The 26,560-nt window shown below is 38.1% G+C and overlaps 1 protein-coding gene across 3 annotated transcripts in view; it reads left to right on the plus strand.

Annotated features, from left to right (window-relative positions):
• Positions 1 to 235: 235 nt before the first annotated feature.
• SMAD2 (SMAD family member 2) overlaps positions 236 to 26,560 on the plus strand; it is a 69,327-nt gene continuing 43,002 nt past the window's right edge. For 2 of the 3 annotated variants that reach the window (XM_090285548.1, XM_090285550.1), the window contains exons 1-2: positions 754 to 1,078; positions 1,413 to 1,496. The gene's annotated coding sequence lies outside the window, so the exon portion shown is untranslated. Of the gene's footprint in view, positions 456 to 753; positions 1,079 to 1,412; positions 1,497 to 26,560 lie in introns of those variants that run through there. The other variant, XM_090285549.1, reaches the window with a different exon arrangement.

Here is a 26,560-nt window from a genome sequence, read left to right on the forward strand (position 1 = left end):
AGGGGGAAGATAGCCCAGCAATGAAGAGGCAAGGTGCTTATCTTTTCGTCTTTACAAGGATCTTCCATATTATGCATTATTAGCAGCATTTTTTTTTTTTTTTTTAACACTGAAGAGAGAACCAAGATTCGGGTTAAAACTACCTGACATCCCTGCCCTGGGCTTATTTACATCTCGGACCCCGCCTCCGCTTACCACCACGAGGGCCCCGCCTACTCGCCCGCTCTATAGAGCACAGGCGCGCCCAGGTTGGATCCAATACCACAGCTCGGTGGAACCATCCTCCTGCCCCTCGCTCGTCCCGGGCCGGGCTCCAGGCGGACCCCGGATTTTCCCAGGGGTCCACGCTCAGCTTGACTAAGGAAGGTGGACCAAGCGGGGCCCTCCAACAGGCCCCATCCAGCGGCGCTGGAGAGATCGAGGAAGGTGTCCAGAGACGAGGAACTGAAGGACAGGTGATTACTGGGGCTTTCTTCCCCTATGTGCTTCTCTCTCCCTCCCTTCCCAGAGCCTCCCCGGTGAGCTCGCTGAAGCCAACAGAAACGGCGGGCGTCCCACCCCAGCTCGTCCGCGGTGGATCGCCGTCCCGGCCGCGCCTCGCCTCACGCTCTACGGGGGAGGCGGGACCAATCAGGGAGCGACGTCTCCCTTCCGATTCGAGGCCCCGGACTCGCGGCTCACACCCCGAGCACCTCGCGCGCTGATTGGGTGCGCGCGCCGCCGGTCGGCCGAGAGGGCAGGGCGGGCCAGAGGGAAAGGAGGTGGAGAGGTAGTGGCCGCGGCTTTCCAAGCTCCGCTCGCGCCCCGGACCTTTCCGGGCACTCGACCTCCTTCTTTCCCTCCTCCGCTCGTCTTTCTTCCGTGCGCGCTGAGCGCTGCGCTCGGCCGGCGTGCCTCGCGCCCTAACGGGCGGCCGGGGGCGCCAATCAGCGGGCGGCAGGGTGCCAGCACCGGGGCTGCGCCGGCGAATCGGCGGGGCTCGCGGTCCAGGGTGGGAGGCGGGTCTACCGTGCGGCCGTGGCTTCGGAGGAGCAGCTCCCAGCTAGCAGCTAGCGATCTCTGAGCAAGCTCCCTAGAGGTGGGTGCGCCGCGCCGCTGCGGGCGGCAGCGAAGGGCGCAGGGCGGAAGCGGGGGTGGGCCAGCGGGTGCGGTGAAGGGGGGTGATCGGCTGTCCGGGCGGCCCGGGGTGCTGGGGGGGATGCGGGCGCGCGCCTGAGGGGAGGAGGGGCGGTGGCGGGACGCGCATCCCCACCCCCTCCCTCCCGCGGGCGGTGGCCGGGCCCGCGCCCCCTCCCCGCGCGCTGGGGCCGCGGGCCGGGCACTAGCTTGGGGGAGGCGGGACGGGAGGCTGGGCTGCCGCGAGAGTGTTTTCAGTTCCGCCTCCAATCTCCCATTCCCCTCTTCTCTCCCAGCCCCACATCCCATTCGGAAGAGGAAGGAACAAAAGGTCCCGGACCCCCGGCTCAGGCGGGGCGGGACCAGAAGCCTCGGTCCAGGTAAAGCCTCGGCGCCCGCCGGGCCTTGGGGGCTAGGGGTATGTCTGTTCTGGGCTCGGGTCAGTGAGGCTCGCCGCGTCGGCTGGCCACGGGGGCTGGTGGCTGGGGTGTGGCGAGGTCTGGGCAGCGGTGCGCCCGGCCCTCGGGGTGCAGGAACAGGGGGCTGGGCTGGCTGATGGGAAGGGGTCTGCACCCGGAGCTGCCTGCCACTTGGCCCGGAGGTTCGCTGGGGCACCCTTCCCCTCTCCCTCGGACACAGTTGGTAAGTTTGTGATTCTAATTTTCAAAGCCGGAGGGACAGAGCTCGTGTTTCAGGAGTTGTTGGGAAACCGTGTTAGGAGCGTGCGATACTTTGCTTCCACTTTTTTTTAAAAGCCTCCCCCTCCTCCCCAACTTTTGGTCCCGTAACCCTTGTTAACCATTATATCCTTGGTGTTCTGAAGGGCTTGTATGTACTCTTGACACAAACCTGTGTACGGCTGTTACTTTGGCTGTTACTCTGTCGAGATCCTTCCCTACTCCTGAAAGTTCCTCTGTGAGTGAAGCCTATTAGGTTTTATCACACGCCTTTATAAAGCACGCTAATTAATTGACGCATTTCAAATTTGGTTCTCAAACTTGCAACTTTAATTGTTTTGTTCTCTCCTGGGGGATACTGTCCTTGGGTTGGGTACTTTTGTCTTTTACTTACTCCTTATGTGGTTAATGGTTTCCTTTTGATCCTAAACAAAGGGAAAACAGTTCCTAGGTTGGTTTTGTTATTCCTTCCTCTTAACCCTCTAAATAGCTAAATACTAGGGGTTGTCAACTAAACCTTTATTTAAGAAAAAAAATCTCCAGGTCAAAATGAATTTGGAAGTAGCTTTTTACATCTGTCTTGTCTTGGCTTGTTGCAGTTTTGAATATCCTAAATTTTGGTGTCTTAAACTTCTAAATGGCACATGTAAGGTAGCTGTTAATAAGTGATCACGGACGCTTCCTTGGAATAATGTCATCTTTTCTAAAATGGTCCCTGAAATTTGAATTAACTTTCAGAGTTTTAAATGATTCTGTAATCTTAGTTTCTTTTCTTCTCTTCTGATTCATATGAACATGTACCACTCATTGTAAGGATGTTTTACTTGAGCCTAATAAGGTAATAAATTTGCTATTACTTTGCAAAAGCATTTGTTATCGTAGTTTTGATCTGCTTTAAAAAATGTTGCTCTTACATAGACTTGTAAGCCAGATATTTAAGAGTTTGAGTAGTTTTAATGTGAATAAATAAATAAGCACGTTAACACAGAGATTGGAGAAATAATGTAAAATGGATTTCATGAGTGTGTCCCAGTTTGAGGGTTTTCTTATTTGCCTTAAGAAAGCCATACAGGCTACCCATAGAATTTTCTCCACCAAAGATCATTTAGCAAACGTTTACATTCAATTTAGAAAGTATTAACTGATTTTCAAGTTCCTCAGTTTTTTCCATAAAATTAGTTGTGGTAGAAAATAAGAATAGTTCAAGTCTTGTGGGCATTTAAAGGTGAGTAACCACTTATACTCTTTGTTACAATTAATTGATTTGAAAGTAGTTCATTGGCCAGTTTTAATTAATGTAATGTGATTGAAAAATACCCATTTGTGGGCTTGTTTTAATAAGAAATTGCTCTTAGAAAGAGCTTGTTTGTATATGCTGTACCTTCTAAAGTGATTTAACATTGTACATGTTCAAATGAAAGTTAGATTTTTCAAGGTTGTAACTGACCTGTACCTAGTCATAAGTGGTCAAATCTCTACACAGTCTGTAAGGTTCATGAAATAATAGTCACGTAAGAAACTGTGCAGTGTAATTTCCTGTTGTTTGTAGTTTGTCAGGCTTGGTATGTGTTTTAACTACCAAGTAGGAATTTGGGGATAGTTTTGTATATTTCAGCAGAAATCTCTTTTAATTGAAACAAAAGCTGTTTCTACTGCAAGATTGGCAAAAGGTCCCCTTTACTATTAATTTAGTAAATATTAGAATTACGTTGTTATAGTCTTGTTACTTTGGGGGAAGATATGTGAGTGGAAAACACTCAATTTAGTTGCATAACCTGCTGATCATAGATCTATTGAATTTTTACATTTTGCAGATATTTGCAGTTGTGGCTTTTATAAAGGTCTGAATGTTTTTCTTATTCTTGTTTGGTTTTGATTCTGCTGGTTTTATATTTTAGGCCTCATTTGTAGCAGCTTTTTTATACAGGTGTATTTGTAATGCATGTAAAAGCTGCATTGAGTGCAGTCTGGTAAATGGAGGGTTATTCATGTTCTTGGGACAAGAATCATTTTTAGAAGCTAGAGAGGGGCATGAATGTCTTAGAGTCCATGGGTCTTTTGATGGGAGTATAAGAGCCATTTTTAAGCTCTTCGTTTCCATAAGATCAAAGATGTTTTCCTCTTAAGTATTGCAAGGATATGTCAGAAAATGTGAACGAAGATTTCAGAACCAATTCAGGAGAGGTCATGCATTTATTCCACAGATAACTTATATTTATTAAATAAGTAGCATTTATTAACTTGTTCAACAAATAAAATAACGTTTGATGTGTGTTAGGTCCTGGACTAGGCAATAAAGTATCCAACCATGGAAGAAGTATACCCCTGTTCCTTAATGGAATTAGAAAAGTAGAAGCTTGTCATATCTCCTGCCCTGTCCTCCAATGTTAAGAGTAAGAAAATCATGTTATTGTAAATTGAGGGAGCATGCAGTGCATTGCTGAGCCAATTTCTAAAGTATACTTGCATTGCTTTCTACAATTTAGAGGACAACATTAGAGGTCGAGTTTTAACTCACAGTTTCACTGGGAACTGTCAGTGTAGGGGGAGTGGGAACTCATCACCGCTTCACAATCTGTACAAACTGAAGATATGGCCAGTCTTTCACAAACATTTGTTGCTGAGCAGATGAACACTTGTAGAACTAAGCTTAATTTGGCCTTAGTTTGTTTATCCATTGTTCTTTAGTTATAGAAACTGGTTAGGGAAAGAAAGCAAACTTGAATTGGTCAGGTTCCAATAAAAGCATCAGAAATAAAGTGTAAAAACAGTTAGCTAAACCAAGAATAAGGATTGGGCAGCAATATCATGTAGTGGAAAGGCCATGGGTTTTGGAGAGAGAGCTAAGCTGGTAGTTGTTTCTCAGTTACTATATTGGGCAAATTACTTAACCTCCTGAGCCTTGGTTTTCTGACAGAAAACTGAGGTTACACCTAACTCTAAAGGTTATTATTAGGATTAAATGATTGTGATTAAAGTACCTAGAACATTGCCTTAGACATAAGGGTCCTCCCAGATGATTTCTTGTTCTCTTGTAGTTGTGGTTTTCAGTTGTTTTCTTTCTAATCCAAATGATTTGTCTACACTTCAATCTTTGACCTATTATAAAAAGCATTTGAGAAGCAGACACTAAGCAAAGAGGGCCTAGGGTAGTCAAATTGTCCAAGTCCCTGTACCTTAAAACTTTAGTCATAGGAGAGCCATTGAGACCTTTAATCCGAACCTGCTGGCATTTACTTCAGGTATTTCTAGCAAGGAAAATTATCTGGCTTCCGAGTCCACAATAGATTAGAAACAAGTAGGTTGTGAGTAATGTGGGAGGTTAAGGGGAGTGTAGAGAGGGTGGGAATGGGAGGATGGGGAACTGTTTCCCACCGTTCTAAGAAAAAACAGATGACAGTCTAGTAAAGATAGTAGATACAATCTACAAGACACAAAAACAAATATTCAAAGCCTATCTAGCATGTCTGGGACCATTCAGTGCAGGACCAGACCTGAAAGTGTAGTAATGACTGTTCATCATTTAGCTTAAGTCATGTTTGGGGAAATCTTTTTAAGAGTGCAGTAATCTACACAATATACTTTAGATTGTCATTCAGGATGATTAACAAATTTCTTAAAGGGGTAGAACATTGTACTATATGGGATGACTTATTTCATGGAAGAAGTATAGTATCTACGAGGACTGAGATGTTTTTATTTGGTTTGCCATTCAGTGTGCCATGATTACAGACTGAAAAGCCTTTCATGCTAAGCTAGTAGTAAATAAAGAAAGGGAATCTAAATGGCCTAGCACCCCATATCACACCTTTTCTTCAGTTAAGTCTTTTCTTTTTGTCATTCTGCAAGGATGTCACGGAAAACTTTTCACTCAGTCTTTGAGATAGAGTATGTTAGAAATTTGCAGGACCACACTAATGTAGACAGTTGGCTAACCTTTAGTCTCTTGTGACTTCTACCCAATATTAACTTTGATAAATTTTTTGAATTAGTTTCTAAATTTACTCCATCAAATATTAATTGGTGATACAATATATAGCCTTAACTATTTTAAAAAACAGGACATTTTAAAACCAGTAGTACAAAAGTAACCCAGTGTTTTTCATTTAAAAATGCACAGTTAGAGGTTTTATTCCTTGTCTTTTGTCAATTTTGATCATTTTTAGATTGGTATAATTGTGATGTATTCAGTTAGGACATATTTCAATAGTGATTCTGGATATATATCTCAAGGATAGCTTTTAGCTTCAAGTTCAATAATTTCATGTAGGGAAAATATAATTTTGCCAAGCCAAGTAGATTTAGACACTGCCTCTGATTTGGTCAGATGGCCAGAAAGATTTGGGTAAATCTCTGACTTAAACTTACATTCTATGGTGTGAGTGCTTCCCCTTTAGCTCGGGATGTAATGGAGCTACACTGATAGGACAGGTATTCAGTAAATTAGATATGTGTTTAGGTTTGTACTTGTAAGAAAACAAATCCTAAAATGATTCATTCTTATTAAACTGTATGAGTTTACAATGAAGTAGTCACTAATTCTTCCAGGTAGTTCTGTAATTTTTCAAAAACTAGAATTACTTTGACTTTAAGACTAAAGCAATGGAAAGTGAGTGCAGGCTTTAGTTGCAATCCATTCAGTACACTTTTCAAGTTTGTACTTGAAAAGCTGCATTTTGTTAAATAATGTACAGTGTCCTACCCCTATCTCTCATTCCTTTTAGGGGGAAGGATGTAGTTTCATATTCAATGTACTCAGTAAGGAAGAATAATCTTAGGGGAGCTACTGGAAGGTCAAGTTTTTAATTCAGAAATCAGTTGATCTGAGGAAGTAGCATAGTAAATCTGTGCTCCCGTAATTTGCCTGTGTTTAAGGTAAATTCTCACATGCTGCTTCAGCTTCTTCCAGAAATTCTTTAGAGAGATAATGGTTAAGGTATTGTAAATATTAAGGAAATACTCCTTAATCGCATCCTTCATTACTAAATGTGGGATGGTGAATCTGATTGGCAAATTTCACAGAATGAACTCCTCCAGATAATTGGTGCTGTGGAAGCTAGGCCAGTGAGCTTTCTTTCTCCCTTGATTTGAATGAACTATGGAAACTTTTTTAAAACTAGAGATGCTCTATCTGTGGCAATGAATGCAAATTTTCCAAGTTTAGATCAAGTTTTTTCCCCACAAGTTTTACTTTATAGACAGGTGGTTAGGCTATAGTTCATGTAAACTGGCCAATTAAACTTTTTAAAAAAAATATTTATTTTTAGAGAGAGGCAAAGGGAGGGAGACAGAGAGGGAGAGAAACGTTGTTGTATGAGAGATTGGTTGCCTCTCACACGCTCCCTCAATGGGGACCTCGCCGGCAATCCAGGCATATGCCCTGACGGGGAATCGAATCAGCAACCCTTTGGTTCACAGCCTGGTGCTCAATCCACTGAGCCACACCAGCCAGGCCCAATTAAACATTTTTAAAAAATCAATTGTTTTAAGTATGAGGAGTGTTCAACTTTGGCCTGAGTTCTGTGCGTTGACCATTTCTGCTTTAAGTCACCGGTTTTCAAACTTAAAACCATGTGCGCATGTGTGTACACACACACACACACACACCCCTATGCACACAACAGCATCCATAAGGCTTGTAAAAAACAAAACAAAACAAAACAACATGTAGAATTCCAGAATGCAAGGAGACCGAATAGGTGCTGAAGCTCTGCCTTCTTAGTTCTCCTGTCATTCTTAACCTGGGGAAGCCTTGGAAGCTCCACTGAGGGATAATAGGTCTTAGGGGAAAATGTTTGCTGTGGACACGTGTTGTCCAGTATGGTAGCCACTGGCCAAATGTGGCTATTTAGCACTTGAAATATGGCAGCTGTGACTGAGGAAATGAATGTTAAATTTAACTTTTAATTAATTTTAATCTAACAAAGTACTTTTGGATAGTGCTATTAGACTTCGTTTTGAATACACTGTATACACTTGACCTGGGTGTAAGCTGCTGCTCAGCAGAAGGTCAGGACAGACCCAGAATTTGAAGGGCAGTTGGAATACTGAATATTCATGCTGATTTGAGTCTGGGACTGTGTAGTCTCCTGATAACTGGTTGCCTTTTCATAACCTGGGAGTGATAAAGCAGTATGTATGTTTATATTTACAAGCTGATTATAGAACTGTAGATTCTACTCATGAAAGGTGAAAGGAATATAACTCAAGTAAAGAATAGGTAGTCTTTTCCACAGCAGTCTCTATATAATGTGGCTTTCACTGAATTAAGACTACTTCTAGAATTAAATTCAAGCTCCAACATTAGGCTCAGCAGTTCACAAACTTGAACACATAATGTTTTCTAGTTGCTTTTGTTTAAAAAGCACATTACCCATCGTTCTCCATGGGACCAACTTAGTTTCCATTTGGCAGTGTGTTTCCTTATTAGCTTACAACTTTGGAAAAAGTATAGTTACAGTGAGAATGGAGAATTTTTTTTTTTAATGGTTTTTAATGTATGTTTATTTCTTCAGTGCTTTCTATTTTACTGATTTTTTTGACTAAAGAAGTTGTAAAATTCCAGGTCATAAGTAATCTGCTTTTTTTCTCTACCTTGTGTAATACATGTTCACGGATTGCCAAAAAATCTAATAGTGATTTTATACTATTTATGGCACTTCAGTGTTCTTTATGGAGGCAGAACCATTACATTTCAAGTGTTTTATGTTGAAATATCCAGCTTGATTTTCTCCTGAAGTAAAAATTCATATAGATATTTGGAAATATTTTGTATTTGCAGTTTGAATATATTTGAAATTACATTTGCTTTCTGTATTTAATCACTTCCTTTGTTCTAGACTTGAACTTTGTGAAATGTTTTTTTGTCACTTTCATATTCCCCTTCCCACTGCCCTTTCAGAAGTCATCAGTGAATTCTGAAGTGCTAAGTTTAGCAGTCCTTTCTCAATTATCATACTACTTTCTTCAGTCTTTGCCATTATTGACTAGATCTCTCTAGATTTCTTAAAATCACAAAGACATGCTAGAACAGACACAGATGATTAGGCTCTTTTCTTCAGCTATGAATGCTGGATAAAATGTCAGACTTGTTTTCTCTTCTGTATAGTTGATCTAGAGAGGGAGAGAAAAGTCCTTAAGAATCAGAGACTTAGAAAAATCAGTCAGTGTTAAGGCAAAGCTGACCAGGGGGAATTTACTAGATAAAGAATCCAGTGGTAGGGGATGGGGTTGTAATACCCTTCCAGGAAAGGAAATATAACTCCGGGAACTCTATGCTTAAAAAATATATGTATAAAAAAAAAATTATATATATATATATATATATACATATATATATATATATATAAATATATATATATATACTGTTCTGATGTCATTGAAACATCTATGGCCTCTGGGGGAAAAAAGCTTCAAACCTCTCTGGAGGAACTAGAAAAATATTAGACTTTAAAGATGGACTTTAAATGTCAACATGAGGGCCAAGCAGGGTCAATAAAAAGCAAGATACCAGCTAGGTGTAGAAAGGTTTTTTTTTTTTTTTTTTTTTTTAACAGCTGTACATTATAATGTGAAATTCAAAAGGTTCAAAGGATATATGTTGAAAAGTCTCTTTGTCAGCCTGTCCCTTGCCCCACCCAGTTGCCTTTTCAAAGGCTAGTAGCATTACTATGTTTTTGTGAATTATTCCAGAGATTTTATGTGTGTGTGAGCAACTTTGTGTATATATTAGCCTTTAGTACAAATGGTCATATATTTTAGTTAATGATGCACCTTCTAGATTATTCCGTGTTTGTACATGAGTGCCTTTTTACTTTTTCTTTTGGTTGCAGTGTATCATTTTGTGTGGCTGTCTATAATATATTTCATCAATCTTCTATTGATGGACTCGTAGGTTATTTCCAGTCTTGTGGTATTAAAAACAATGCTGCAACAAAGTATAATGATATACATCATTATATACATACGTAAGAGAGTTCTGGAAGTAGGGCAAAGGATAGTTACTTTTGTATATTTATTTTAGGGAATGTATTCATTTCTTTTTTTGAGTAGGTAATACATGCAAGTGGTACAAAATTCAACAGGAACAAATTAGTAAATAATGAAAATAAGTCTCCTTCAGATCATTGTCCTGCTACCCTCCTCTACTTTCCAGAAATGTAACCACTGTTACTACTAGCTTCTAATCACTAGCTACATGTGGCTATTGAAGACTTGAAATGTAGCTAGTCCTAATTAAGATGGGCTGCAGGTGTAAAATGCACACTAAATTTATTACACTTAGTCTAAAAAATAGAATTAAATTTGGATATGTTGGGGTGAATTAATAAAATTGATAAAATGATTAATTTTACCTATAGTTTACTTTTTTAATGTGGCTGTTAGGAAATTTATAATTAATAATGTGGTTTGCATCCTGTTTCTGTTGTACAGCACAGGTCTAGCGAAATATATTCACACATATATAAATGTGTTAATATATGAAAATTCCTTTAATCAGGCAGGTTTTTTGTTTTGTTTTTATTGTAGTCTGTGGAAACAAATCTCTTGCTAGAGTGTTTTATTATTTACTCTCAACCATTTACTGTGATCATTGTTGGTCCTGTCAGTGAAAGTCATGCTTCCGTTGACTTTTATGATGTTTGTTCACTTCAGGGAGAAACCTGGTATTAGTCTTGGCTACATGTTTTTGAACCTGCTGCCAGTGGCACTGGTTGTCTCTACACCTAGTACACAGCAGTCAGCCTGTGATCTCCCTTCTTCATCATCTGAAGGGATTTCTTCACTTTTCGCCTTTCTTAAATCTCCTACTCTTGTTTTGCACTCCATCCTTTGGATGGAACATATTCCTCAGGACTTTTCTTGAGAGAGAGTGTGTGGCGTAAATATTTGGTTATATTACATTACACGTCTGAAAAGAATGCCTTCATTCTACCCTAATTGGGTTATAGAAATCTGGGTTGGGAATTTATTTTTATTTTTTCAGAATTATGAAGGCATCACTCTGTTGACATCACTTACAATGTTACTGTTGACAAAGCTAAAGGCATTCTAATTCTTTTCTATATGACCTGTTTCTTCTGCCTGGAGACTTTAGGCTGCTCTTTGTCCTCAGCATTCTGAAGTTTTACAGCCACTGGCCTTGATGTGGCTGTGTTTTCATCCGTTGTCCTGGGGTCTTGATGGGCCCTTTCAGTCTGGAAACTGCCATCTTTCAGTGCAGGGGATATTTCTTGATTTCTTTGATTAACCCCTTCATTATTTCTGTTATCTTTTTGGAAGTTCTATATGGACTTTGAACCTCCTGAGTAGTCCTCCAATTTTCTTCACTTTTCTCTACTATTTTTCATCTTTCTTTTCTACTTTCTGGGAGGTTTTTTTCTATTTTGTCTTCCAGCTTTTCTATTGACCCCTTTCCCAACTCCTGTCCCCGTTTCTGCAGTCATGAGCTGTCAAGCTGTTCAGGGGCTCTTAACCAGTGTTCTCTTTGTACAGCGTGCTGCTCTTGCTTCAGGGTGGCTGTATCTTCATATTGCTCTCTGCATATTGATGATATTTACAGTGTTTTCTTTATATAGTCTCTTTTCTTGAAGTTGCATTTTTCTATTTTGTTTTCCTTTTTTCCTCAGATAATCAAAGTCATACTTGGTTAAGAAGGTAGGGGTCTAACAAGCTGATGGGAGACAAAGCATGTTGGGTGAAGCTTGTCTCCTTTCATTTTCACTGCAGAGTGATCTGAGTGGGCTGTTTGTTGGTAAACTTTCAATATTAGTATTTGCACATTTTTCCTTTTGGGTCAGACAGGTACCCCAGAGAGGAGTCTCAGTCTGACTAAATGGGTAAAGGTCTAGCTGCTAGTATTTTGGGGGCCAGAACCTGGTGGAGGCAGGGTTGGGGAGTCTGCATTTAGCATACAGTGTGCTCATGCGCATTGACTCCTTGTTTCTCCCATTGGTACCCAGGCCATCTCCTGGTCTGGAAAGACTTCTACCCTCTCCTGAGAATATTGAGTCTTTGGGAGAGGGGCATTTTACCCATCTAATGATCTAAATGCTGATCAGTATCTCTCACCCAGTCCTGCCTATTTCATCTCCTTCCCCCTCAGTTTCTGCTGTGATCAGAACTGTTACTTAACCTTTTGAGGCTTCTGCCCTGTAAGTCAGGACATTTCCCTCTAGCTAGCCTAGAATTAGTAATCTCTTAGTAGTTTACAGTGACTACTCACCCATTCATTTTCCAGGTATCAAATTTTTTCCTGTTTCCTCCTTACTCTTCTCCCTATCCTTGTGAGATTGTGTTTTCTTTTTAAATTCCTTATTATGGTTTTTGATAGACTGTTGTCTTCACCTGTAACCCACTGAGTAAAGTTTCCCATTAAAAATGTTTTAAAGGACAACCCTTTGAGGATATAATTCCCAAGTCAGTGCGGATGAGGGGGGTGGAAATAAAGAAAATTTGATCATTTCAATAGAGGCAGGAAAAGAGAAAAAACCAAAATCCATAGGAATTAGAAAACACAAAATGGGTTGATAGAAAATAAATATCTCTGTAAACCTAATACATAATTTAGATTAAGCTTGCTGGTTAAAAGAGAATGAAAACTTTTTTGTTTTAAATCATTTCTGATTTTTTAAAAATTATGTGTAACCTTTGGAAACTAATCACGTGGAAGTACAAAATTAGCAAATGTCTTAAAATCTGTACATAAAACATAAGTTATGTCTTAATTTTAAGCTCTCATTTATTAGTGTACCACTCAATCTTAAGAAAAAAAGGTGGGCAGGTCCAAAGAAAGTCTTATACCATTCTTTAAAAAGGAAACTGTTCTTTTAACTTCACACCCACTTCATGGACCAATTTCAAAATACATCATTTGATTGTCTTGGTCATGGATGCTTCCAAGATGAGATTTTCTATTTTGCTGTCATAGCTTCTGGTTATCAGAAAACCCATGCCTGCCTTCGTTAAAGGAGTTTGGTCCTGCTGAGGTTAGTGTATCCCTTCCAGTATTCTTCATCCTCATCTTTGTTTCTGGAGGAATTTCCTCTGGCCCATTATCTTCATCATCACTAAAAGCTGCTGGTTATGAAGGGTGTGTGGAGCAAGAGTTGGAACGGTTTCTTTACTTGATCCAAGTTTGTTGGATATGGCTGAGGCTTTCTTTGTCGTTCAGCTACCTGTGGCAAATCCAGACTTGGAGATATTTGTAAGCTTTGTTGGAAGGTCTGCAGCTTCTTCTTCAGCTGATAGCTTCTCAGCACTATGACTGGAACTTTCTCCTCCATCACTCTGGGTGCTGTAGCTCACTGCCCTTTGCAGGCTTTTCTCCTGCTTTCCTGTCCCACCATTTTCCCTGCTGCCTAGAATGAAAACTTAAAAATTCCAACAAAATGCTTTTTATTAGTAGATACACCTAAAAGGATGATGACATAATTTCAAAGTAGAGGAATGAATAAAAATATACACTAGGTATAATCTGTGTCATAGTCCCTTTGGGCTGCTATAACAGGATTCTGTAGACTGGTTGTCTTATAAACAACAAATTATTTCTCACAGTTCTGGAGCCTGGGAAGTTCATGTTCAAGATGCCAGCAGATTTTGGTGTCTGGTGAGGGCCAGCTTCCTGGTCATAGACAGCTGTCTTTTTGTTGTCATCTTGAAGGGGTCAAGGGAATTCCCTGGGGTCTCTTTTATAAATTAGGCACTAATCCCATTCATTGAGGACTCCATTCTTGACCTTATCACCTACCGAAGGCCCCACCTCCAGACACAGTTACATTGGGGATTATGTTTCAGCAGGGGTTTGGGGGAAGTGTTGACACAAATATTCAGTCTATAGCGCTCTATATGGTAAAATTGACAGAATTACAAGGACAGATCGGCAACTGTATAATCATAGGAGTTTTAACACATCTCTCAGTAATTTAAGAAAATTAGATAAAAATACTTGTACAAGGTTTTAAAGGATTGGAAGGTGCAGTTAGCAAACATTCAGCAATCACAGAATATGGATTCTTTCCAAGTACCCATGGAATTTTATAAGAATTGCTTAGGTACTAGACTTCAAAGCAGATGTTAAAAATTCCCTAAGAAGTTTTATCTTATAAATAACATGCTTGGACCCTAGTGCAATTAAGTTAGAAATATAACAGCCTAGGATAGCAGCAACTCCCAAATCTGAAGATGTATAGTGAAAAGATTATTTCTGAATTTATGAGATGATGAACAACTCATAAAAATTAGAAAAGTGTTTATTTAGAACAGAATGATGAAAATACTACTTGTCAAAACTAGGCTGCAGCAAAAGTTTATTAGCCTATCTGGGAAAATTTAGATAGACCCTTAAATGTTTATTAGTAAAGAAATAAAAAAAAAAATGAGTTAATATACAATGTAATGAGTTAGGAGAAGAAGGGAAATGAAGTTGAAAGTCATTGATAAAAAATGTTTATAATTGGAGCAATGAAAGCAAAGGTGCTAATTTGAAAAGACTTAAGTTTGCCAAGATTGATAGAGGAGAAGAAGGTACAGATGTATTAGAAATAAAGAAAGGCTGTGTCTACAGACAAATTGAGATTTTGAAACTAAGAACATTGAACAAACAGCTTTTGCCTTTAAATTAAAAAAAGGTAAAATAGACAATTTCTGTGAAAATAAGTAAACCCAGTTGGCCCAAGAATAAGAAACTTGCCCTGGCTGGGTGGCTTAGTTGGTTGGAGCATTGTCTCTTACACCAAAAGGTTGTGGGTTTGATGCTTGGTCAGGGCACATACCTAGGTTGTGGGTTCAATCTCTGGTAGGGGCGGGTGTGGGAGGCAGCTGATCAGTGTTTCTCCTATTTGATGTTTCTCTCTCGTTTCCTTTCTCTTGCAGATCAATAAACGTGTCTTTAGGTGAGGAATAAGAAATAAAAATGAAAATAAGAAACTTGAGTAGATTGCAATTTAAAAACTTAAATTCATAATTAGAAATCTGCCTACACCAAGATAAAATTGAGTAAAAATCGAAAACCCCAAAAGCAAAACTCAAATGAAAACCCCAGATGGGCAAGTTCTATAAAACAGATGAGGAATCAGTAATTCCAATCTTAATACAAAATTTTATAGGAAAAAACCCAAAAAATCACTTTGCAAGTCTACTGTAATTCCGATACCTTCAACTGGACAAGGGTATTATGACAAGAGAAATGTATAGGCCACATCTCAAATGACAATAAAAATTTTAGTAAAATGTTAGTATTTGCTCAAAACAAAAAATACCGTGATTAATTAGGATTACCTCAAGAATGTAAAAGTGATTAAATGTTAGAAAACCCTTAAATGAAGTTCATCACATTAACACATCAAAGGATAAAAAGCCATATGATATCTTGACTAGAATATAATTTAAAAACTCAATTCACACCTTCTCCAGAATAAAGTTAAATAAAAAATCAGAAACAAAGAAGTAAAGCCCAAGTGAAAACCCCAGCTGGGCAAAGGGAAAAAGACATGATAAAATTCTGTATTTGTTCTTGACATGAAATCTTAGAATCTAGAACTATAAGAGGGTATTGGTGGGGGAAGGAGAGGGAAACAGGCATAGAAAAATACAGATAGTATCATTCCAATTATATGAATTTCTAAAAGAGGTAAAACTACTTTGCTAGAAGTCAGATCTATGGTCTGGGGAAAGGAGAGTGGATTGGCTGAAAGGAACACAAGGTGACTTCATGGGATGATGGAATGGTTCTGTGTTTTCATTGGGACAGTGGCTATGTGGATGTGTACATTTATTAGTACTCATTGAAATATATACTGTATTTTTCACTCCATAAGACACGCTTTTTTTCCACCCAAAAGTGAGGGGGGTGTGTCTGTGCATCTTACGGAGCTAATGTTACGTCACAGACCTTGATATGTATTACCTGACCTGTCAGTGGTGGCGACAGCTGTTAGAAGAGGAAGCAGTGGGCCCATGTGAAACCCCTGGGGACACTTACATGTCCCACTTTACTGCTAACTCAGGGCATCTGGTCAGTATGAAGTTAGCGAAGAAAGTAATATCAGTGATTGTGAGAAATTGAGCTTCATAAATTCTGACACTAGTGTGATGAGTTCTTGGGGTTCCTAGAAAACTATAAGAGTACTTGAACCTTAAAAGTCTCTCCTCACTTGTTAATGACAGTGATGATGACTATTAATACTGCTGTTGACAGCTGTTCACTTTACGTGGTTACATTTTATAAAATATTTTAGTACACCATTTGGTTCAAAAAAATTTATTTCTGTTTTCCTCACCTAAACCTAGGTGTATCTTATGGTCAAGTATGAAAAATATGGTACTTTGGTGCATTTTATTGTATGTAACTTATGCCTCAATGAAGCTGATTTAAAAAACATAAAACCAAAGCATGTCTATTCTGTATACCAGCAACAAACAAAATTTAAATTAAAAAAATCACCGATTAAAATGGCAACACAAGTTACAAAATTCCTAGGAAAAAAATAAAAGAAAAATGTGTAGAACCTTAATGGAGAAAATACAACACATATAATTCAAATTGTAAGAACATGTACTTGTATTTATGACTGGAAGACACAGTATCATAAATCTGTCAGTTTTCCTCCAGTTGCTTATAAACTTAGTGCCATTCCAATTAAAATCCTAGAGAATTTACTTTGTCAGGTGCCAAGGCGTGTTATGTAGCTTTTGTAGTTAAAACATGGTTTTTGCCTTAGATATAGAATAATGGAAGGGGGGAAAAGAGCCCAGAAACACAAGTAGCATTGTAATCCGTGGGGGAAAAGATTCAGTTTGTGGTGCTGGTGTACTTTGTTATCTTTGCTGGAGAGGTGAAGACACCTGCCTCACACCATACACCAAGATAAATTGCAGGTATGAAAGGCAAAACTTTAGACTTGATGACCTTTAGAAGATGACAGCATATGGAAGAATTAAGAAGGTATAAATATATCATCATACAAGATTTTAAATTGATAAATTTGAGCATATTAAAATCACTTTCTGGGTGAAGATATATGTGGCATGTGTATTTGACATATAAATAAGTCATATGAATTAAGAAAATGATGGTGAATGTGAACAAATGATGATTTAAAGGGATGGAATCCTGAAAAGTCAATAAACATGAAAGTATTCTCAGATGGCTTAGTAGTTAAGTTAGGAAAGTACAAACCATTACTCACTAGCCACCTTTGTTGTACCCATTCTTTTGGTAAAAGTTTGAAGGACCAAATTATTTCAAGTGTTGGTGATACTGGGGAAAATAGGAATTCTTAGTTCCCTGGTGGGGGTGACAATTAGTACAACCATGCTGACATTACTTAGTAAAGTTGTGTATGTTCTCTGCAGCATTTCCACTCTTAACATGTCCTAAGGCAGTGCCTTTTATACATTTTTGACACCCATGGTGGAAAATATATTTTATACATGACAAAAAATGAATTAAAATATTTGAACTAATTTGTGTTCTGCTTTCTACTGTGTTCTGTTTTTTCTCGAGTTTTCGTCTTAACTTTGCTTTTGTCATTTCCACTTTCTCTTTTTTATTATTTAAAAAATAGATCTCTCAGGATCAATGAAATTGATTTCATGTTCACTAATGGTTGATGACCTTCAATTTAGAGAAATAGTAGAGTATAACATATGATAAAATGTTTTAATTAAGAGTGTGTGCGTGCGTATGAGTTTGCAGTGTAAAATGTATTTCTCACTATAGGGCTTGCTTCCTTTTTGTAAGAAATTTGAAAATTTCTGACCTTGAAGAGCGCATAAAAAGATATGTGCCAAACTACTTATGGCAGCTTGTAAGGGTGGAAAATCAGAAGTAGCCTAAGTAATCATCAAGGAGACTGGACAGTGAACTGTGACAAGCACACAGTGGAATACTGTATGACAATTGAACTGAATAAACTAGAGTTGAGGATTACATAAGGTATCAGCATGGATAATTATTACAGTGAAAAAGGCAAGTGACATGAAAGTATTAAAATTTCATATAAATTTATAAAATGAGCAAAACTTTATTTCATGGATCAGATATGTAGCAAACTGTTAAATGACCATGGGGCAAATCACATAGAGGACTTTAGCTATATCCATCTGTACCATGTCTTATTTTTTATATTTGATTAGATACTGCAAAATGCTACCTAGATGACTGAAGTACTTTAATTTTTAAAAATAAACATTTCAATTCACAATAAAACCCAAGATAACCTGGACGAATAAGCAAATTTAACAAGATGTGTAAGACCTCTAGGGAGAAAATTATATAACTTATTGATGGATATTAAATCCAAAATAGGTGGAAACATCTCATTTTCATAAATAGGAATGGCCAATATTATAAATATACTGGTTCTCCACAAGTTAATATGAGTTAGCCACACTTCAATCAAAACCCTATATTGGTTAAACTTGATAAGCTAAACTTAAAATAACCAACATAAATATGAAAAGTAAGGAGAGGGACTCACTGCAGATATCAACACTCACGAGAAGTAACAATAACTAAAATTCTGTGATATTGGTATAGATATGAATAAGTACACCAATGAACAGAATATAAAGCCCCCAATCAGACATTTATTTATAGGGGTTTGATATGTGACAGCAATGGCATTATGAATTATTTAAGAAAAGATAAACTAATGGTGCTGATAAAATAGTCTATCCTTACAGGAGATGTTCAGATTGCTATCTCACCCCTTAAATAAAGACAAATTTCTGATATGTTTGGAACCTGAATGTGAAAAGCAAAAAAAAACCCTAAAATGTCTACAAGAATACATAGGGGGGAATATCTTTATAACATCAGGGTACTTCTTCATGCCTCAGAGTCCTCACTTGGAATTAGTAGTACCTATCTATCCTCCTGGGTTCTGATAAGAATTAAATGACTTAATGCCTACCTGTCTCTTAGACTAATGTGTTATAGAGTTAGCATTCAGTAAATGTTTCCTACTGTATTTGGGGGCAGAAAGGATTTTCCTTAAAAAGAAGCTAAGTTGTTTTATAAAATTAGATTAAAATATAAATTTGTGTATGTACTCTAAAAGATGGTGTAAGAAAATAAACATTCTAAAGATTTGGAGATTTTTTGAAATGCATATTAAGTGATAGGGTTTATATCAGAATAAAAACAGTAAGCAAAGGACAGCACAATTGATGACTTTAATAAAACATGTAAGGAATGCTATTTGTAAAACTGTTTTATTTGAATGTTTTATTTGCTAGTTCAGGATAATCAGACCTCTTACTTAACTGAAACTTTCCAGTGAGTAATCTTATAATTCCAATTTTACTAAGATATCATCTGATAAGCTTTCTTACTAGGCTATATAGATAGTCTTCCTATTCTACTGAAACCTGAATTATATAAGTATCTCTTATTGCTGGAATTAGAAACAGAATTAGTATCTGAACTTATTTTTCAATTCATGCAAATGTTGAAAAAAATTCTAGCTTCAGTACAGAGCTCACTACCACATTATTGAAGGAAATTATATATTCTGTAAGTGACTCATTTGCATTTCAATAACTTGATTGTAAATTTAGTTTTCTTATTTCATTTTGTCTTCAACTTGGAACACACATTGATTCCTTGTAAAAACCTAAATTCAGTCTGTTTACATTTCAAAACTATTAGCTAAATATGATACCTTAGATATTTAAAGTGCACCACTGATTGAAATATATCATCAGCATTACTAAAAAATATTATTACATAATTTAAAAATTCTCCAGAGATAATTAGCTAGATTTCAGTTAGCCATGGTTACTCAGCATAATTTAAGGCTGATAACTTCAAGTGATCACATAGTTCCAAAGTGGTCATAACTGCTATTCTAAGGTACAGAACACTGAAATCATGGGGCCGTCCTAGGTCATGAGGTCATTCAGAAGACCCAGAGTAGGCTTAAACTTTTCATGTTTTCATTTCCATAGAGAAAAAATAATTTAAAAGGTTTTATAGAAAAGTTAGATCCCCAAGAATACATCTCAACTTGTAAGAAACATTCTTCTAACAAAAGTTTGTAACAGAGGACCTGTTAACTCAGTCTTCCTAACACTGGAAAACCCTTTCATTTTTGCTGATTATACAATTTTAATTTGTATTCATTTTCTTAGGCTGAATTCTCATGAGTGGATCGAGTCAAAGATACAGACACTTTTAGATAGATGATTCTTATTATATTGTACTTGACATACCAGTTTTTCACAAGGAACAGGGATCCTTCATGAATTTAGTTTAGATCAAAGGATAAAATTGGTGTGGGGCTGGAACAGGACCTGGAGTCTTTCTGAACCAAGCCTGGAGACTGGATGCTCTGCCCTCCTGCAGGACTAGCTGTCTGCTGTGCTTGGGCACACGCTGTTTGTGCACCGACTACCCTCTCTTCTGAGCCTCTGCTTCCTGGCCATATGATGAACATGGCTGCTTATGTAAAGGCATGTATAATGCGGACCCTGTAACCTTAGCCTTCAGGTTTGCTTTTCTTTCTGTGTTCCAAATAGTGATTAGTGTGTCGTTACATGCTGCTCAGTTACATTAGTTAGCAGGAGTTACCTGTGAATCCTCCATTTCCCTAAACTGTCTACAGCCAGTCACTCAGTAACAATGTGAATTTTCTCTAAAATAGCTGAATAGTCCTATCATTAAATGCCCTAACTCCTGTCTTTCAGCTTTTACTTTCTTACATTACCATATTCAAAACACTTTCTTGTCTCTAAAAAATGAACTTTCTGCCTGGTGTATTCTTTTTCTCTTCAGACTTCTGCTCTGGTGTTACTTTTGTCATTCCTCTCCTTTCGGAAGGTTCAATTAATAAGCGTGTTCTCTGTGCTCGGGTGAGACTGTGCCACACGGTCTTGCTGTTTGCATAGCTGGCCCCCTTGGCACGTTTGTGACAGAGTAAGCATTCAGCAGAGGCCAGAGGGAGCCAAGCGTGCCTTTTGCTGCATGGTAGTCCTAAATGTCTGCGTGGGTGTGGATGATTGCATGTGTTTGATGGAGTTTTGTGTGTTGCTTTATTTTGTCAAGTTGTACTTTTACATACTGTCTGCCACTCTAGACTGCAGTGCTGCTGTCAAGTTGTCATGGTAGTTCGTTACCCCTAACTCTGAGCAAACCTTACTTTGCCCTCCTTTCTGCTACATCGCTAAAGAAAGTCACATAATCCTCCTTATTGGCTCCTTTCATATTTTTAATGTCTGAACCACAACTGGGCTCTCGGGGGTGCCGGGGCAGCATTGTTCCCTGTGATGTTCCCCAAAAACGGTTTCTGTGGCCAAATAAATTATGAAATTTGGCATATTATATTGCCTTTTCTGGAAGACTCTTGGGGCAGTCTCCTGAATTGAGGTTGCCGACTCCTTAATTGTGTTTCCCTTTTGAGGGGAATGAATATGATTATAATTAGATTGTGGCCATTATTTTTTTAGCAAACTGGATCAAGGACTAAGTATCTTCAATTGGAAGACCATTTTTGAGAATGGGCTTTTGAAAATTGGAAGTCCTTTTTAGAGAATTACACTTACTTAATTTCCTTTTTTAGTAAATGTATAGCTCTAGTACAGCAGCCTTACCACCAGTGCACCACATAAATTTGTGACTGGACTGAATGTCAAATAGATTTTTCTCACAACCCTCATTTTTCCTAAATGAGCCTGTAGAGGCTACCTGCAAGTTGTGGGCAGGCACCCCTAGGCTTTTACATCTTTAGTCAACTATAATCTCCTGCCTTCTGAAATTTATAGTATGCATTGGCATTTTGAAGGTTTGAGAAATTCTTGAAAGAAAGAAATCCATTTAACTTTGCTTATTGTGGAACATCTTAATGTTTGTCATGATACTCTGTTATTTTTTGAATTGTAATTTACATTTGGTAAAATACCCAAACTTTAAATGTGCAGTTCTGTGGGTTTTGTAATTGTGTACTCACATGTAACTCCTTTTCAAAACAAGATAGAAAACAATTTTGTAACCTCAAAAAGTACGCTGTGCCTTTGACCTAGCATTTCTGTATGTGTCTTCCCTTTCCTGAGAGGATCATTTTGACTTCTATCACTAGATTAGTTTTCTCCATTATTGGAAGTTACAAATGGAATCAGTATGTATTTTGGTGTGTCTTTTGCCAGCATGATGTTTTGGAGATTAATCCTCGTTGTGAAGTGTATAAGTAGCTCTCTCATTTTTGTTCCTGAGCAGTATTCCTTTGTATGAACATGCCATGGTGGTTGGTTTTTCAGTTTCTTGATAATAGGACTGTTTTAGCTATATTGAATATGGCTGCTATGAATATTCTTGTACAAGTCTCTTTTTGTGGATATAAATTTTCATTCTTGAATACGTATCTAGAAGTCGAATTGCTATGATATAGCATAGATATATCCTTAACTTTAGGAACTTGACAGTCTTACCCTCACATCAGCGTGTAGTAGGCTGAATTTAAGTTAAGGATCTTGAGATGTGGAAATTATCATGGAATACCTGGAAGAGCCCTAAATGTAATTGCAAGAGATGGTGGAGAGGGACTTGTCTTTAGAAGGAGAAGGCAGGATGACGGTGGAAGCAGAGATGGGAACAATGTCCTTTGAAGATGGGGGGAAATGGAGTGCAAGCCAGGGAATACAGGAGGCTACTAGAAACTGAAAATCTTGAGGAAATGAATTCTCCCCTTAGGCTCTTCAAGTCCTGAGGCTACCTTGGCTTTCTTTAATTTTAGGTAAAATCTGTGTTGTTTTAAGGCACTGAATTTGTGATAATTTGTAAAGGCAGTAATGGGAAACTAATATACTCCAACCTCACTGACATTTGGTGGTGTGTGAGTATTTTTAAACCATGTAGATGGTGTGAAATAGTATTGCCTTGTGGTTTCAGTTTGCATTTTCCTGAAGATCATTGACATTAAACACCTCTGAAGGGTCATTCCTATATCCCCTTTCATGAAATATCTGTAATTAGTCTTTGCCTATTTTTTTTTAATTGAGCTCACCCTTTTTCTTTCACTTGGCAAGTTCTTTATACATTCTAGGTAGTAGTCCTTTGTCAGATGTATGTATGTACATATATATATATAGAATACTTTTTTCAGTCTGTGACTAGCCTACTCATTTTTTAAATGGTGTCTTTGTTTTTCCTCTAAGAGCTTAAGATTCTGCTTTCCCATTTAGGATGGTATAAGATAGTGGTAGAGGCTTATTATTTTCCGTATTGTTGAAAAGTAGATTGGCTTGGTGCCTTGGTGAAAAATGAATTGACTATATATGCGTCTATTCTTGAACTCTTTTCTGTTTTACCTATCTATTTTTCGTGTGCCTATTCTATGCTCTTGATAACTAAGCCATTTTAGTAAGTCTTGAAATAAGGTCATATCAGCCTTCCAATATCCTTTTTCTTTTTTCAGGATTGGTTTGGTTAGTTTAGATTTTTTGTTTTATTTCCATAGGAATTTTAGCATCAGCATATCAATTTCTTAAAAAAAAAAATCCTGCTGGAATTTTGACAGGGATTACATTGAACTTATCAAACTGGGAAGAATGGACATTTAAACAATATTGAGTCTTCTAGCCTATGAATATGTTCTTCATTTTAGTTTTTATTTCTCTTAGCAATATTTTGGCAATCTTTAGTGCAGAGGTTTTGAATATCTTTCTTTAGATTGATCTGTAGATTTCTTTGTTGTTGCAATTTAACTGGTTTTTCATTTTCTGGTTCTTTGCTTGTATGAAGAAATACACTTAATTTTTGTTTGTTGACCTCCTATCTTCAAACTTTGCTCTAAATTCACCTTCTAGTTTTACTAGTATTTTGGAGATTTCATGCAGTCTTCATGGAGTCACTAAAATCACTATAGAATATATTTCTTTTTTTCTTTTCCAGTCTCTATGCCTTTTATTTCTCTTTCTTGCCTTAGTGTGCTGGCTAAGATCACCCAGTGTATTAATGAATAGAAGTGACAGTGGACACCCTTGTCCTACTCCCAGATCATAAGGAAAGGGGATTTAGTCTTTCATCATTATGTCCCTGTTTGAGGAGGGGTCCTGTAACTTTCTCTTTTCTATTTTAGTTTGCTGAAAGTTTTTAATCAGGGATATTACATTAATGTCAAATGCTTTTGACATCAATTAGGAGAATCATAAGAATTTTCTCCTTTATATTGCAAATGAGGTGCTTGATATATATATTTTTCAAGTTTTAGAACTTTAGTATAACCTACCATGCATGTAATTTTTGTTTTTTTGGTTCTAAATTATTATTTTAATTGTTGTTCCATTACAGTTGTCCCAGTTTTCCCCCCATTACTCTCTACTGTGCCTTCCCCTCCCCAGTCAATCCCACCCTGTTTTCCATGTTTATGGGTCCTTTATACTTGTTCTTTGACTAAACCCTCTCCTTTCTTTTCCCCTTCTCACCACCCCTTCTCCTTACAGTCACTCTGTTTCTTGTTTCCATGCCTCTGGTTCTTTTTTGCTCATTTGTCTGTTTTGTTTATTAGGTTCCTGTTATAGGTGAGATCATATGGTATTTTGTCTTTTCACTGCCTGTCTTATTTCACTTAGCATATTATTCTCCAGTTCCATCCATGCTCTTGTAAAAGATAGGAGTTCCTTTTTTCTGCTGTGTAGTATTCCATTGTGTAAAATGTACCACAGTTTTTTGATCCACTCATTTACTGATGGCCGCTTAGGCTGTTTCCTGCACTTGGCTATTGTAAATAGTGCTGCTGTGAACATAGGGGGGGTGGGGTGGTGCATAGGTTTCTGTGAATTGTTGTTTCAGGATTCTTCGGGTATAATCCCAGCAGTGGAATCACTGAATCAAAAGGCAGTTCCATTTTTAGTTTTCCACAGTGGCTGCACCAGTTTGCATTTGCACTAGCAGTGCACAAGGGTTCCCTTTTCTCCACATCCTTTCTAGCACTTCTTTGTCCATTTGTTAATGAAGGCCATCCTGAAGTGTGTATGGCATATCATTGTGATTTTAATTTGCATCTCTCTCATGGCTAGTGATGTTGAGCATTTTTTCATATGCCTTTGGACCCTTTGTGTGTCCTCCTTGGAGAAGTGTCTGTTCAGGTCCTTTGTCCCTTTTTTAATTGCATTGTTTGTCTTCCTGGTGTTGAGTTGTATGATTTCTTTATATATTTTGGAGATTAAGCCCTTGTCCAAGGTATCATTGGCAAATATGTTTTCCAATACGGTTGGTTCCCTTTTCATTTTGCTGATGTTTTCTTCAGCTGAGCAGCTTTTTAGTTTGATGGAGTCCCATTTGTTTATTCTTTATTTCCCTTGCCCAAGGAGATATATCAGTGAAAATATTGCTGCGTAGGATAATCTGAAATTTTACTGTCTATATTTTCCTCTTGGACTTTATGGTGTCACAGCTTATATTTAAGTCTTTTATCTTTCCTGAGTTTATTCTTGTGTATGGTGTAAGTTGGTGGTCTAGTAAGGTGCTTGATATTTTGAATAATGTTAAACCAGTTTGCCCTTTGGGATAAACCCCACTTGGTGATGATGTATTACAATATATATATTACTGGATGTGATTTGCTAATAGTTTGTTAAGGATTTTTGCCTCTGGTAGTAGCAGACCTTTGCTTTGTATTTTAGTATCTTGGGCCCAAGCCAGTTTCTTGCTCCTGTTTCAGTGTGAGATAGCTTTTCCTTTTACTCATTTCTGGCATCAGCATATCTTTTATTTTTGTCTAGGACTGGTGATGCCAGTGTTTCCTGCCTTCTAGCAGTAGACTGGTTATTATTAATGGAGAAAGCGTGTTTTATGAGAAGTGGGCAAGAGGGTTCTACTTACCTCGCCCCCCCCCCCCCCCCAAGCATGTAGCTTTCTGCTCTGCTCTTCCCCTTGAGGCAGGGGATCTATCCTTGGGCGTAAGAGTTTTTCCTGCATTTTCCCTTCTGGGTGAAGGCTTTTGTTTTATATGAGATGGCCAGGAAGGGAGAGGAGCTCTCTTCTATCTCTTGCACCAGGCCAGTCTTTCTCAGGAGAACTCAGTTGAGGCCCTTGGAAAAGGGCTTGGGAAGGAGTGCAGAGTCCCCTTCTGTCTGATCTTCCAGGGATTCTTAACAGTCATCATAGCTGACATTTGCTCTTTATCTTTACTTTTATCTTTAATACTCAGTAGGTTTACTCTGAGTATCTTTCCTTTGCATCTGTGGTTTGGTATAGACCATCATTTTTGGAAAGCTGTTGGCCATTATTTCTTCATACATCTTTTCTGCTTCATTCTCTCTTTCATCTCCTTCTGTGACTCCAATTAAACTCCATTTGACATTTGGTCTTGGATGTTTTGGGGTTTATTTTCATACTTTTTTCTCTTTGTATTTTAATTTGGCCTTTCTTCAAATTTACTGTTCATTTCTGTTTGTTATTAAACCCATTTAATGATCTTTAATTTCTAGTATTGTTTTCTTTTTTAAATTTTTTATTAAGATTTTATTTATTTTTAGAGAGTGGGGAAGGGAGGGAGAGAAGCATCAGTGTGTGGTTGCTTCTTGTGTGTTCCCAGTTGGAGATCTGGCCTGCAACCCAGGCGTGTGTCCTGACTGGGAATTGAATTGATGACCCTTTGGTTTGCAGGCAAAGTATATGTCTGATAATTTTAACACCTGGATCTTTTCTGCTCTGATTATATTAATAATTTCATCTTTTGACTATGGTTTGCTACTTCCTGTCTATTGATAATTTTTGATTGGATGCTGAACATTTGTATAAAAACAGTACAGATTGAGGTAAATGT

The sequence above is a fragment of the Furipterus horrens genome, unplaced genomic scaffold, assembly GCF_987537825.1.
Source record: "Furipterus horrens unplaced genomic scaffold, mFurHor1.1.pri manual_scaffold_8, whole genome shotgun sequence".
Classification (NCBI taxonomy): Eukaryota; Metazoa; Chordata; class Mammalia; order Chiroptera; family Furipteridae; genus Furipterus; species Furipterus horrens.